The sequence below is a fragment of the Ipomoea triloba genome, chromosome 6 (assembly GCF_003576645.1).
Source record: "Ipomoea triloba cultivar NCNSP0323 chromosome 6, ASM357664v1".
Lineage (NCBI taxonomy): Eukaryota > Viridiplantae > Streptophyta > Magnoliopsida > Solanales > Convolvulaceae > Ipomoea > Ipomoea triloba.
This window is the reverse complement of record NC_044921.1, coordinates 19857269-19872585: the sequence shown is the minus strand read 5'-3', so window position 1 is coordinate 19872585 and position 15317 is coordinate 19857269. Positions and strand designations below refer to the sequence as shown.

General features: G+C 31.0%; 1 pseudogene; it reads right to left on the bottom strand.

Annotated features, from left to right (window-relative positions):
- Positions 1–5110: 5110 nt before the first annotated feature.
- LOC116023630 lies at positions 5111–13929 on the bottom strand (annotated as a pseudogene).
- Positions 13930–15317: the final 1388 nt, after the last annotated feature.

Here is a 15317-nt window from a genome sequence, read left to right as displayed (position 1 = left end):
CAAATGTTTTCTATAATTATATATTTTAATCACATTACTTTGATTGATAATTTCTAATGGAAAAACATTGTATTGTAACTTTGTATTACAAGATTTTGAATGATAATACCTTATTTAACTATCCATCTTTTTAGTTGTACTGTGCAAAATAACTAGCAATCTACGGATGCTCATCTATATATTGTAGAATTTGCAATCTTGATCTTCCCCATTTACGGATGCTTATGTAATTTGGTAAAAATGGTGGTTACTATACTTGAATAAATCCTCAATTATTCATTCCAATTGTTCGTTTTACCATTCCAATTCTTCATTTTATAAAAAATGGTGCATTGGAAGCTAAATATGGGTCATTGTATCATTGATTGTTGATTCCAATTATTATTAATCTTTATCATTAATTGCACAATACTAATTCACACTTATTAGTTAAAGAATGGTGATTACTATACTTGAATAAATGAAATAATAATATTAAATTTTGTAGCCTCGATTTAAAATCTATTATGTTAATATAATAATAATAATAATAATAATAATAATATAATACTCCGTAGTAATAATAATCTAAAATTCTTAATATAATTTTCCTAATAATAATAATATAATAATAATAATAATCCATAACTCTTAATATAAGTTTGTAACTAAATTTTCCTATTAAATCTGTTTATAAAGGTAATTATAAATATAGAATTGAGAAATTCTTATGATATTTTATTTAATTGATATTATTCCTAATATATTTTATCTAAAAGGTTTCCTTCCTTTTTTATAACATTGTTCCATATGTTAATCCGTTTAATATGTTAAGCTATATAGGTAATTACCATATACTATTTACTATCTATATAATCCGTGTTAATTACACTATATTTAACATCTAAATTTATTATGGTCATTAAACATAGAGATTTCATTCTTACGATAATTTTATATATTGTTACTTCAGATAATGTCAATTACCCGTGCATTTCATTTGATTACTTTTGAATAAAATCTTAAAAATTATGACAACTAATGAATTAATATTGTTGTTCGTAATATAAATTTTATCAAATCAGTTAACGAAATTGATAATACACATATTACATCCATAATTAGAGGAGATTAACAAAATTATGATAATTATTTCAATTCACGTATTATTATGCTAATTCACATATTATTACGTCCATACAATTATGTAAATTATTTCAATTCACAGATTATTATACATATAAAATCATGCTAATGGTTACTTTGGAATAAAATCTTAATAATTATGGTCATTGAGAAATTAGTTCAAACATTATACTTTTATTAAACGGTTTTTTATACTTGCCATAATTTTATATAATCAATTAAAGAAATTAATGGTACACATATTACGGACATAATTAAAGAAAATTAAACATACACATATTACGTCCATAATTAAACGAAATTAAAATATACATTATTTTTTAGTTATAATATATACTCCTTAATTACCATACTTATTTATAATACATGGACGTCATAATTAGCATAGTATTAATCTATACTATATATAAAAACATAAGAATATTAAATGCATATTTTAAATTTTAAACAATAGTAAAGGTAAATTAAAAATAGAATGAAAATATTTCAATAATAATATTCTACATCATCAATTAAAAATGGAACGAAAATTAGGTAAATATTACTATGTAATTCTTTTCATTTTTCCTAGATAAGGTTGCCCGATATTAATTTACACATAACAATCAGCACTAATAATTAAAAAAAAAATTAAAAAAATAGAAGAACTGCCGGAGACGTTTGTTTTTTTTAAAATTTTTTTTTTAATTATTATTTAATTATTTTAATTAAAATTATTTAAAAAGTTTATTTTAAAATTAGTAACCACCATGTCATCACAATTGTAGGTAAACAGGTCAATTTGGACTTCTTTTTTTTTTTTTTGAAAACGTGTCAATTTGTACTTAATTGCATGAGTTTATATAGTTCAGGAATCCAATTGCATTCTTTTTGAGTTCGATGGCCTAATTGCAGTTTTGTGTGTAGTTCAGTGGTTTATTTGACCATTATTCCGCGAAAAATGATATTACTAATTGATTTAAAATATAAAAAGATCGTAATCTATATTCTATACTATATATAAAAGTAAAATCCTCCTATTTCATTCCCCGCCTAAACTTTTGTAGTCAATTAATGAAATATTTTATTGGTCAAATAATTAATAAAGCTTATTTGTTAAGAAAATGTAAAATAGAAATTAACTAATATATATAAATTGATAATATGTATACTCACGTATCAACACTATTAATAAAAGTAAAATCATTTATCGGGAAAAGAAAAGGATATTACTAATTGACTGAAAATTATTTAAAAACTTTAATAGTTAATTATACTTTCCTTTTGAAAACTCTAAATCATTTAAACTTTATAAAAATTAATTGAACATGGGTTGTTAGATTTTTATAATAATCAAAATTAATTCATTCAAATATGGAGGAGGAAGATAAAACTAAATGCAATATGGGCAAAATGAATATACTTAAAGTATAAAAGTATAATTACACATATATTAGTGTAATTGACTAATAATAATTGCCTACTAATTATTATGATAATTAAATTAAGCATTGGTCGTTGAATTTATTTTTATAATAATTACAATTAATTTATTTCTCATTTTCTCATATTTATTTTAGTAATAATATAATTATATAAGTCATAATATAATTATATAAGTCATATTACTTATGGATCTTTTTAAGATTATTTTAGACAAACAAGTCATATATTATTCAATTAATTGAGTAATATTTTTATACTAATCTTATAATCAAATAAATGTACACGTTCAATATTAGAATTTTTTATAATTTCATATTTATTTTTATTATCTCAATATATATTAAAAAAAATTTATCCACGCCCAGGTAATTGGACAATTATTTGTTCTAATTCAAAGGAAAACATCAAAAAACATAATCGATCCAATCAATTTCATCAATTGCGCTATATAATATTCGATGTTATAATATATATAATTGTATACTGATCTAAATATTTTTTTAAATATTATAACAAATCCATTCCGTGCAACGCACGGGCGAAAATACTAGTAATAGATAATAGATTAGTATAAGAACTTTTATTGTGTATTTATTTCAAAGCAACAATTTTATATATATTAGAATATACTATGTAGTTTAAGCATATACTATGTAAGTAGTATGTATTAAGTAATAAATAAATTTTCTAATAATAACATTAAATCAAACAGTATGTTTTCTTATTATTAATTGCACATATTTTCGTAAAATATATAAAATTATTATCTTTCTTTTATTATAAATGTTACAAATGTACAATACTTCATATTTATTTATATTAGTAATTAGTTTATATAACTCATATTATTTTTTTTTTATTACGGTTAGTAACAATTGTATTTAAAATTTTTTTTTATTACTAATTATTATTTATTACTGAAAATTGTATAATTATTTTGATGATAATTGTTATCAATTTTTTTATCATCATTATTATTAAAGTTATTCATTGTTTAATGCTAATTATTATTTTCTGTTTGTTTTGAATTATTATTATATTTTGGTCTATTAACATATTCATAATTTAATACTAATTATATCATATTGTAATAATAATTTCATAAATATATCAGTCATATTACGGAATTTATGAATTTTGTGAATAATTTATTAGTTTATAAATTCAATTAATTGTTATTCATTTAACTTTTTAAAATTAATTAACCTATTGATTTTGATGTTTGTAGAAAATGCAATATTATTGTCCGGGAATAAAACCTCTACTGAACGGAATAAAACCTCTACTGAACGAATTGAAATTGCTACAATAGATGTACGGAATATCAATTTTTTAGATTGTTTAACGAATTGATATCTATTCCGTTTATTGTGTTGATAAATTGTAAATATCACAATAAGTTGTATATGTCAATTTTATTGTTCTTTCACATAATATTAATAATTTTTAACAACATAACATAATTTTTATATTTTTAAATTTTAGTCCGTGCATCGCACGGGTAACATACTAGTTGCATTAATGTTTTGATGCTAATGAAACTTACTATGTTCCTATAATCCGCTTTGTTCTTGTCAGAGCATCATCTTCTCCTGCAATTCTAACAAGGCCAAAGTCAGAGATCTTGGTGTTCAATTCAACATTTTGAATCTGGAGTCCCGATGAAGATAAAGGAGTCCACGTGATATTCCTTCTAAGAGCATCTTGAACCATTTGCACCAAATTTTACACTAAAAGCAATATTATCATCTCCAACCTAATTACACCAAATTTTATTTCTTCACTAAAATAATTTGATTTCTCATAAATTAATGCTTTGTATTATTATAACTTTAAATATTTTAATATATAATATAATTATAATGCAAACATCCATTACATTTAATTTTCCAAATTACTATATCAGTTTAACCAATATTTTGATAATTTAGTAGGAAATGAGAGTAACCTTGGAAATTATTGAATGCCAATATGTTTAAAGTAATTTTAGATGCAATTTGCTTTAATTTTGTTAATATTATGTTTTATATAGTTTTATTTATAATTGTTTTATATTCAATATTAATTGTTTAAATGAGATCTTTCAAATGATATAATTCATTTTTAATAATATAAAATTTATATTTAACAATTAACAAAATATGTAAATACATTATTAAAATTAAATAAAAGACATAAAAGAATTAGAAATAAAAGCAAGGGTAAAATGAAAAGAAAAAAACCCCACTAAAATGGTGCAAGATCGACAGTGATGCGCCAAATTTTGGTGCATTGGCGCGCCCGTTGGGAAAAAAATATTGAGAAATTGAACTTGAGCAAAGATGGAGGTAATGCACCGATCAGGACGAGGGGTATTGCAACCACTGTTGCTTCCCCCGTCATCGATTTGTTGAAGTGATAGGCAACCACCTCCATCGTCGCCGATCAACTACCTCCCCCTTCGTTGATTCAAATGGCTGCCTCCCCCTCCATCAATCTGGACTATGTGGAATACGATTGATATATAGATTACGCACTAATTTAGCAATGACATAATGGATTCAGTAATCAAGTTGCTGGAAAATGGAAACATCTATAAGAACTCGCCGGCAATTTCATCTGTTTATCGACAACCACATTTGGTGGTCTTATATCCCAGACGGCTCATTTCCTCAGTCGCCAAAAAAAAAAAAGGTTCTATGCTATCCCAAAATAATTACATTTTACAGCAGTGTTCATTCCAAATAGTGGGAGTAAATTATTAGTGGGTGCGATTGAGTTAGAAGCAATGAGAGTAATAGATAGAGAGATACAATCGAAATTATGTTGTTTTCATCTACCTTCAAGAGTGCTGAATGTTATCACTGCGATTTCATAGCAGCATCTTTCCTCATCTGTAGAAGATGCTTCAGTTGAATTCCTTTCCACAAAGAAGCCTGGCTCTTTTGGTTTAGGTAAAGCCACTTCTTCGTTCTCCAGCATGAAAACTACTGATGCCATTGTTGGTCTATCTTCAGGTAGTTTTGAAACGCAAAGAAGAGCTACATGAATGCATCGTAGTACTTGAGATTCCACATAAGAGTCTCTCACACAATTATCCATTAGTTCTAAGGTGTTGCCATCATTCCACAATAGCCATGCCTGCAGTAGAACCAAACTAGTTACTCATATGATTCAACAGGTTAGTAAAATATAAGGTTGAGAATCACATTAGCTTACATGACCCAGAAGATTGTGGTGATGATCTGAATGATGAAATGCCCTGTTCTTTCTTCCACTAATGAGTTCCAATAAAATCACTCCAAGGCTGAAAACATCTGATTTTATAGAGAAGTTTCCATCAATGGCATACTCTGGTGACATGTAACCACTGCATCAAACATTCACTCCAATAAAGTTACTAATTGATTAGCACAGTGCTTTATTGTTTTTGATGCTGATAAACTTACTATGTCCCTATAACTCGCTTCGTTTTTGCTAGGCCATCATCTTCTTCTACAATTCTAGCGAGGCCAAAGTCAGAAATCTTGGGGTTCAATTCAGCATCCAGTAATATGTTGCTCGTCTTCAGATCTCTATGTATAATTTTCAATCTGGAGTCTTGGTGAAGATAAAGGAGTCCACGCGATATTCCCGTCGCAATTACAAAACGTGTTTGCCATGTAAGAATTCTTTTTCTGCTCTCATCTGCATATGTATTATTGTTGATTTGGTTCAGTTTGAGAAATTTAGTAGCTATAAGCAAAGTATAATAATAATAATTCATTTAAAAAATATACGGAGTATCCATTTTGTCACACTGTTGGTCTTTCAAATTTAGGAGTCAAGAATATCAAACCAAATATGAAGTAATCCAAGCTCTTGTTTAGCATATATTCATATATTAGCATCCTTTGTCTCCCCTCAGCACAGCAACCTAGAAGTCTGACAAGGTTCCTATGTTGAAGTTTGGCAATTATGATCACTTCATTCTCCCACTCCTGAGCTCCTTGGCGTGAATTTTCTGAAAGCTTTTTAACTGCTATTTCTGTTCCAACAAATAGCTTACCCTGCAATTGTTTTACCAAATCATGTAGTACTGTTTTGATTTCTTAGCATCACTAAAGAGCCTAAGTTTTGTGCAAGTTCAATACCTTGTAAACATGCCCAAATCCACCCTTTCCAATAAGATTATCAGAAGAAAAGTTGTTTGTTGCAGAAACAACTGTTTCCAAAGTGAACAATGGTAAATCATGGACTTCTTTGTCTATTTCAGTTTCTGTAAAATAGGGGACTATAAGAAGTTCTAGAAATTGTTGTTGTAAATGATGGATTTATCTTAATGCTGTAGTAAAATCATTTCACAAATTAGGTAGTCAAGCTAGGTAGGAGTTTCGATTCAAATGCCTGAAAAATACTTGACTCTACACATCCACATATTGGACTGGAGTGAGAAGTCTAACCTTTTTTCCTTTTATATAGTGCAAACCAAACCAAAGAACTTAAAATAAGTATCCCTGAAATTGTTGGTATGACTATCTTCATTGCCTCTTGTTTCTTCTGTCCATTTTGGGAATTATCTGTCAACAATTCCTCTGTTAGTCATATCTAAAACTTCAAATGTGTTCAACCTGTGCAATCAATAAGTAGATTTTTGAATAATTTTGCTATCTACCCAAAGCATTCAATTCTGTACCTTGGGTGCATTTAACTGTGTGCAGCCTATTAAATAAATGGTTGTACTAACATAGTAACATTCATATGCTAATGTATTAATTTTTGAACAATATAACCACTTGAATGTTAGTCCAATACAATCTAACCGTACGCCCGTACCCTGAAGTAACTAAATCTATGGGAACAACTTTTAACATAGAGATTAGAGAGAATGCAGTTTATGACTGAGCAAGAATATAACCTGAATAAGTGTTAAATCTTCTTAAAGATCAAACAATGTTGACAGAAAATCTTTCTTTATCCTTAGCTGGTTTAAATTACTCTGTGCTAGTGCTATATTATCAAGAATTTTGTACCAGAGTAGAAATTAATTATAGTGCCACAAGGAAATGCTCTTACCAAGATCTGATGCAGCTATCCTCACTTATAGATCTTGGTCAACTTGATCAAACTCCCTAATATCAGTTAGGTCTCCAAACCAGAGCAAGCACCCACTTCCACCATCTCTTACATCTACATTAGAATAAGCTGTACAGTTGCAATTTTTCAAGCACAATCTCTTACATTCCTCAAGGCCAATGCTCCTGTTGAACCAGGAATCACGTGAGTCCGGCAATTTTATACCTGTGTATTTCAAAAACATGTCTCCATCCCCACAATCCAATTGAGTTTTTCGGATACACCCATTTGACCAATCTGTTCCATCCCACTCTTGTTGGTATTTTGGGATAAATCCTTTAAGACAATCACAGGGAGGGGAGTTGTTGATATTGCACTTACCAAAAGCTCCACAGAATGAATAACTGTCGCAGTTATCTGTTTGACCTGTCAAGTAAACAGTCCAACTTTGGGTTCGTTCAATCCAAATTAAGCGCTGAATAGTGCTAGCTGAATTTAATATGATCCTGCTTGGAGCTGAAATATTAACAAGCTCATATTTGTAGTATATCTCCCTCTGATCCATAAAAAATCCAATCGTATAATATGAGTTGTTCTTAAGATTAGGTGTACCAGTAAAGATCTGTCCATTCCATGGCCCATGTCTAAAACTAATAGATTTATTTACACCCTTGTAAAGAAAAAGTTGAGGGAATCCATCAACATCCAGCATTTCTGTGTATTCACCTACAGCCGGATCATCATTGCTCTTCCATGATGTCAGGCTCCAGACATGACCGGTGGCTAAGTTCTGGCCAAGCTTCATGCCTGGTAGCAAAGTATTACCAGGATAATCAAAACTCTGCCAGGCGGAATTTTTGGAACTATGGTCATTTCCCTCTCTCACAACAAGATTTCCTGTGTCTGAAAGCTGAGCCACTGGATTTTTCAAGGTTATTGATGAATTCGATGACCAGATTTCTTCATTCCTACCATCTAGGAGTACTAGGATCCCATTGTCTTTGAGCATTAGCTTGCCAAAAGTGTTGTTTAGCGGAGTTTCTCTGTTAGCAACCCAGACCACATCCTTAGTTGGTATCTTGCTGTACCAAATGCCAACATATCGATTCTTGGATTTTCCAGGGCTGAAAAATCCAAGTTCAAAGTTGCCACCATCTGAAACTATGGTAGTGCCATCTGTGATGGGGTGATCTGTTGTTATGGTGTCTACCGAGGTGCAAAATGTGAATAGAGATAGTAAAATGGAGCAAAAGAAGTAGAGCCCTTGCCCTTCCATTAATTTCATTTTCTGTTTTCTCAGATTTTATGCTTGAAGTTTATAACTCTTGTACAGGATAAAAGAGCTAATGATGTTCAGAAATCAGCTGACTTTGACAAAAAGGAAAAGCAAGTGGCTAATGGCACTCTTGTTACTTGAAAGTAGAGATTCTTACTTAATGAAATTAAACCTCCTCCATTTAATGCAATTTTGACAAAAAGAGCATTCAGTGTATTTGCTTCAAAATGCATTTTTCTCAATAATTAATATATTGATTAGATTAGACTTAGGGTGTGTTTCATTAATGGTTTTAGTTTTACACACTAAGAATGGGAATCAAAATCATAGTTAGCATTTGGTTGACAACTTTTTAAAACATAACTATGGATTTAATTACCCCTTCAATTAAAAAACCTCATTCCTTAATTAAAAAAGGTATTATTCCATCTTATTGGTAATATGATTTTTAAGTTTGGATTAGTGCTTTTAGATTTTTGTTTTGATTCTTTTTTTTCATATTGGTGCTTTGGATGCCAATATATTAGGACCAATTGCCTTTGATTTTTTTTTTTTTTAAACCTTTATTCCCATTTTAGAGTCATACATAACCAAGCATCAATAGTAGTAAAGAACTATTCTTGAACATATTAACATACAAATATTTAAGTTCGAAGCAATATATATATATATATATATATATATATATATATATATATATATATATATATATATATATATATATATATATATATATATATATATATATATATATATATCAGAAATAGCTGACTTTGACAAAAAGGAAAAGCAAGTGGCTAATGGCACTCTTGTTACTTGAAAGTAGAGATTCTTACTTAATGAAATTAAACCTCCTCCATTTAATGCAATTTTGACAAAAAGAGCATTCAGTGTATTTGCTTCAAAATGCATTTTTCTCAATAATTAATATATTGATTAGATTAGACTTAGGGTGTGTTTCATTAATGGTTTTAGTTTTACACACTAAGAATGGGAATCAAAATCATAGTTAGCATTTGGTTGACAACTTTTTAAAACATAACTATGGATTTTAATTACCCCTTCAATTAAAAAACCTCATTCCTTAATTAAAAAAGGTATTATTCCATCTTATTGGTAATATGATTTTTAAGTTTGGATTAGTGCTTTTAGATTTTTGTTTTGATTCTTTTTTTTCATATTGGTGCTTTGGATGCCAATATATTAGGACCAATTGCCTTTGATTTTTTTTTTTTTAAACCTTTATTCCCATTTTAGAGTCATACATAACCAAGCATCAATAGTAGTAAAGAACTATTCTTGAACATATTAACATACAAATATTTAAGTTCGAGCAATATATATATATATATATATATATATATATATATATATATACATATATATATATGTATATATATATATACATATATATATATGTATATATATGTATGTATGTATATATATGTATGTATGTATATACAGTGGAGACAAAGTAGAAAAATTGCACTCTGTTGGATAAGATGAAATCATATGGAGAGATACAATCTTAATCTTAATCTTAGTGTCTATTTTGGTTATGCACCCACTCAAAAAATTATATGTTGTTTTTATCTAGGTTCAAGAACGCTGAATGTCATCTTTGCAACTTCAGAGTGGGATGTTTCCTCATTTGTAGGAGATGCTTCAGTTGAATTCCTTTCCACAAAGAAGCCTGGCTCTTTAGGTTGGGGTAAAGCGATTTCGTCATTCTCCAACATGAAAACCACCGATGCCATTGTTGGTCTGTCTTCTGGTAGTTTCGAAACACAAAGTAGAGCTACATGAATGCATCTTAGTACTTGAGATTCCACATAAGAGTCTCTCACACAATTATCCATTAGTTCTATAGGGTTACCATCATTCCACAATAGCCATGCCTACAGTATAACAAAACTTGTTATTCATCTGATTGAACAAATTAGTAAAAAGGTACAAAATCACATATACTTACATGACCCAGAAGATTGTGGTGATGATCTGAATGATGAAACGTCCTATTCTTCCTTCCACTAATGAGTTCTAATAAAATCACTCCAAGGCTGAAAACATCTGATTTTACAGAGAAGTTGCCATCAACAGCATACTCAGGTGACATGTAACCACTGTATCAAACATCAACACCAACAGACCAACTTGAGTTATTAATTGATTAGCAGAGTACATTAATGTTTTGATGCTAATGAAACTTACTATGTTCCTATAATTCGCTTTGTTCTTGCCAGAGCATCATCTTCTCCTACAATTCTAGCAAGGCCAAAGTCAGAAATCTTGGCGTTCAATTCAGCATCTAGTAATATGTTACTCGCCTTCAGATCTCTATGTATAATTTTGAATCTGGAGTCCTGATGAAGATAAAGGAGTCCACGTGATATTCCCACAGCAATTTCAAAGCGTTTTTGCCAGGTAAGTATTCCTTTTATGCTCTCATCTGCATGCATATTATTGTTGATTCAGTTTTGTATGAGAAATTTAGTAGCTATTGTCACACTGCTGGTTTTTTTCAATTTAGAAGTCAAGAAAATCAAACCAAATATGAAGTAGTCCAAGCTATTGTTTGGCATATATTCATATATTAGTATCCTTTGTCCTCTCTCAGCGCAGCAACCTTGAAGTGTGACAAGGTTTCTATGTTGAAGTTTTGCAATTATGATCACTTCATTTTCCCACTCTTGAACACCTTGGCCAGAATTTTCAGAAAGCTTCTTGACCGCTATTTCTGTTCCAGTTGGTAGCTTACCCTGCAATAGTTTTACCAAAGCATGTAATATTGTCTTTGATTCCTCAGCATGACTAAAGAGCCCAAGTTTCTTGCAATTCAATACCTTGTAAACAGGTCCAAATCCACCCTCTCCAATAAGATTATCAGAAGAAAAGTTGTTTGTTGCAGAGACTAGAGTTTCCAAAGTAAATAATGGTAAATCACAGTCTTCCTTGCCAATCTTAGCTCCTGTAAAATTGGAAATAGAAGAATTTTTAGAAATCATTGCTGTGAATGAAGAGTTTTTCTTATTACTGTAGCATAATCATTTCTCAAAATAGGTAGCCAAGCCAGATAGGAGTTCTGTTTCAGGCAATTAGTAATGCCTGAAAATATTTGACACTCAACATTGCATATTTAAGGTTGTAAAAAGTCTGACCTTTATTCCTTTTATATAGTGCAAACCAAACCAAAGAGCTTAGAATAAGTATCCCTGAAATTGTTGGTATAACTATCTTCGTCACCTCTTGTTTCTTCTGTCCATTTTGAGAGATATCTGTCATGAATTATTTCCCAGCCTATCAGTCATAGAACTTCAAATGTGGTGCCACATTTGTAGATTGATCAAGAATATGATCTTAATAAGTGTAAAATGCTCTTGAAAATCAAGCAAGGTTGAAAGAAACTTTATCCTTAGCCAGTTCAACTTGCTCTGCACTAGTACTATGTTTTCAAGAATTTTGCACCATAGCCGAAATTAATTGCAGTACCACAAGGAAATAAATACTCTTACCAAAATCTGATGCAGCAATCCTTATGTACAGATCTTGATCAACTTCATCGAAATCCCTAATATCAGTTAGGTTTCCAAACCAGAGCAAGCATCCACTTCCACCATCTCTTACATCTATATTAGAATAAGCTGTACAGCTGCAATTTTTTAAGCACAATCTCTTACATTCCTCAAGGCCAATGCTCCTGTCATACCAGGAATGGCGTGTGTCTGGCAATTTTACACCTCTGTATATAAAAAATCTGTCAGCATCCCCACAATCCAATGGAGTTCTGCGGACACACCCATTTGACCAATCTGTTGCCTCCCAGTCTTGTGGATATTTTGGGATAAATCCTTTCAGACAGTCACAGGGAGGGGAGCTGTTTATATTGCACTTGCCAAAAGCTCCACACATCCCATAACGATCACAGTTATCTGTCTGTGCTGTCAAGTAAACAATCCAGCTTTTGGTGCGCTCAATCCATGTTAAGCGGTCAATCATGCCAGTTGGATTCATTACAACCCTGGTAGGGACTGAGCTATCTATAGACTCATATGTGTAGTATATCTCTCTGTCATTCATAATAAAGTCAAATGTATAGTAGGGATTATCTTTAATGCTAGGCGCGCCAGTAAACATCTCTCCATTCCAAGGCCCAGATCTAGAAATAGGAGATTTGTTTGCACCTCTGAACTGAAAAATTTCTGGGAATCCATTAATGTCTATCATTTCTGTGTATTCACCTACAGCAGGATCATCAGCGCTCTTCCACGAGGTCTGGTACCAGGCATGACCAGTGGCTAAGTTCCGTCCTAGCTTCATGCCTGGTAGCAAAGTATTACCAGGATAATCAAAACTCTGCCAGGCGGAATTTTTGGAACTATGGTCATTTCCCGCTCTCACAACCAGATTTCCTCTATCTGAAAGCTGAGCCACTGGATTTTTCAAGGATATTGATGAATTTGTTGACCAGATTTCTTCTTTGCTACCATTTAGGAGTACTAGGATCCCATTGTCCTTGAGGATTAGCTTGCCAGAAGTGTTGTTTAGCGGAGTATCTCTGTTAGCAACCCAGACCACATCCTTACTTGGTATCTTGCTGTACCAAATGCCAACATATCGATTCATGGATTTTCCAGGGCTGAAAAATCCAAGTTCAAAGTTGCCACCAGCTGAAACTATGGTAGCACCATCTGTGATGGGGTGATCTGGGGTTATGGTGTCTGCTGAGGTGCAAAATGTGAATAGAGATAGTAGAGTGAAGCAAAAACAGTACAGCCTCAGCCCTTGCAATGATTTCATTTCCAGTTTTCTGGGATTTTCAGGATCAAGCTCATAAATCTTATGCTGGATAAAAACTGAATTGTTTCATGAAAGGAGAGATTGTCGCTTAATGAAACTCCCTCCCATAGAAATGGCTCTGTTTTCTAATTGCGACAACCAAAAACAGACATTTAGGAGAAATCCCAATTGAATTTCACCTTCTGCCTTAATGAAGACGGTAGAACTTTGAAATTTTGGTGTCGGTAAAAGATACCGTGTCATAGTCCGTTCCGTACTCAGGATGGCGTAGTCAGTGCTGAGTCAATATAGTTGGGTATTATTCTTTTTATACGTGCTGAGTCAATAAATTGTTTTTTTTTTTGTGAATAAGTCAATAAATTGTTATGCACTTACTTTTTTTTTTTTTTTTTTAAAAGGCAGTGATATTATTGATGGATAAACCGAAGAGAAGCGAAGCCTCGAATATCGTACATACAAGCAAGTTTGACCTTTAAAGGTAACGAGTTGAAAGAGCAAAAAATAGAGGGAGAGTCTTTTCCAAGACCCTCGAAAGCAAGAGCATCGGCAGCATGATTAGCTTCTCGATAGATATGCACTAATGCAACGTTCCATGACATGAGGCATGCTCGAATGAAGAGAACAGCTTCTTTAATTCTCCACGGGATCTCTTTCGACAACGAGGAAACAAAATGAGCAAGTGATTGCGAATCGACTTCCACTAGATAAGGCTTCTTCATTGTTATGCACTTACTTATTTATTACCTCGAATTTATGTTTAAGAGTAGTACTATACGTCCCTCCTATATTTCTTTTTTGAGTATAACACTATCTGATTGGATTCTTTAGTATTTGATTACAAGTGGGTGAAATCACTTAATTCATAGGTACTCAATAAATACAAGTCAACTTAGGGTGTGTTTGGAAAGCGGAAAATGACTTTTTGAAAATATTTTCTGAAAAATGAGTCATTTTCTGAAAAATCAATTCATTTTTCGTGTTTGGATGTATTCTAGAAAACTGTCTTTGTGTGTTTGGTTCGTTTTCTGGAAAATGGGTAGAATTGTATAATTATATATTTTTTAATTTTATTTAAAATATTAAAATTATTATAATAAGATAAAAACAATATTTTTAAGTCATAAAATTAAAAAAACAAAAAAAAAACCCCCCCCCTCTGGTTTTCGCCGGAAACCAGCTGCTCTGGCTTCCGCATATTGTTTCCGCCGGAAACCATAGCCTGTGACCAGGCATAGTATCATTTTCTGCCATTTTGGCCTCATTTTCAGTTGACTAGGTTTTTCAAGTGTTGCCAAATCATTTTCTGGGTTTCCAAACATACCCTTGAGGAAAATTAGTAAAGATGTTAATTGCAAATGACCCCATTGCATTGCAATAATGTTATATGTTTTTTAGAGTTAATTCCATTTTTGGTCCTAGATTTATAGGTGACATTTCACTTTTAGTCCTTTTTTAAAAAAAACATTCACTTTTGGTCTTAGTATTATTGTGGCATGACCATTTTTGGTCCTTCGTCAAGAAAATCATTGAAATGCTGTTAAATACAATGACATTTTGATTATTTTTATACAAAGTAGGTTGACCCGCTATATTTTTTATGTTTATTTTTTGAAACAAAATCAAAATTGAAGACTGAAATGCTCTTGTTTTAGACGAAATT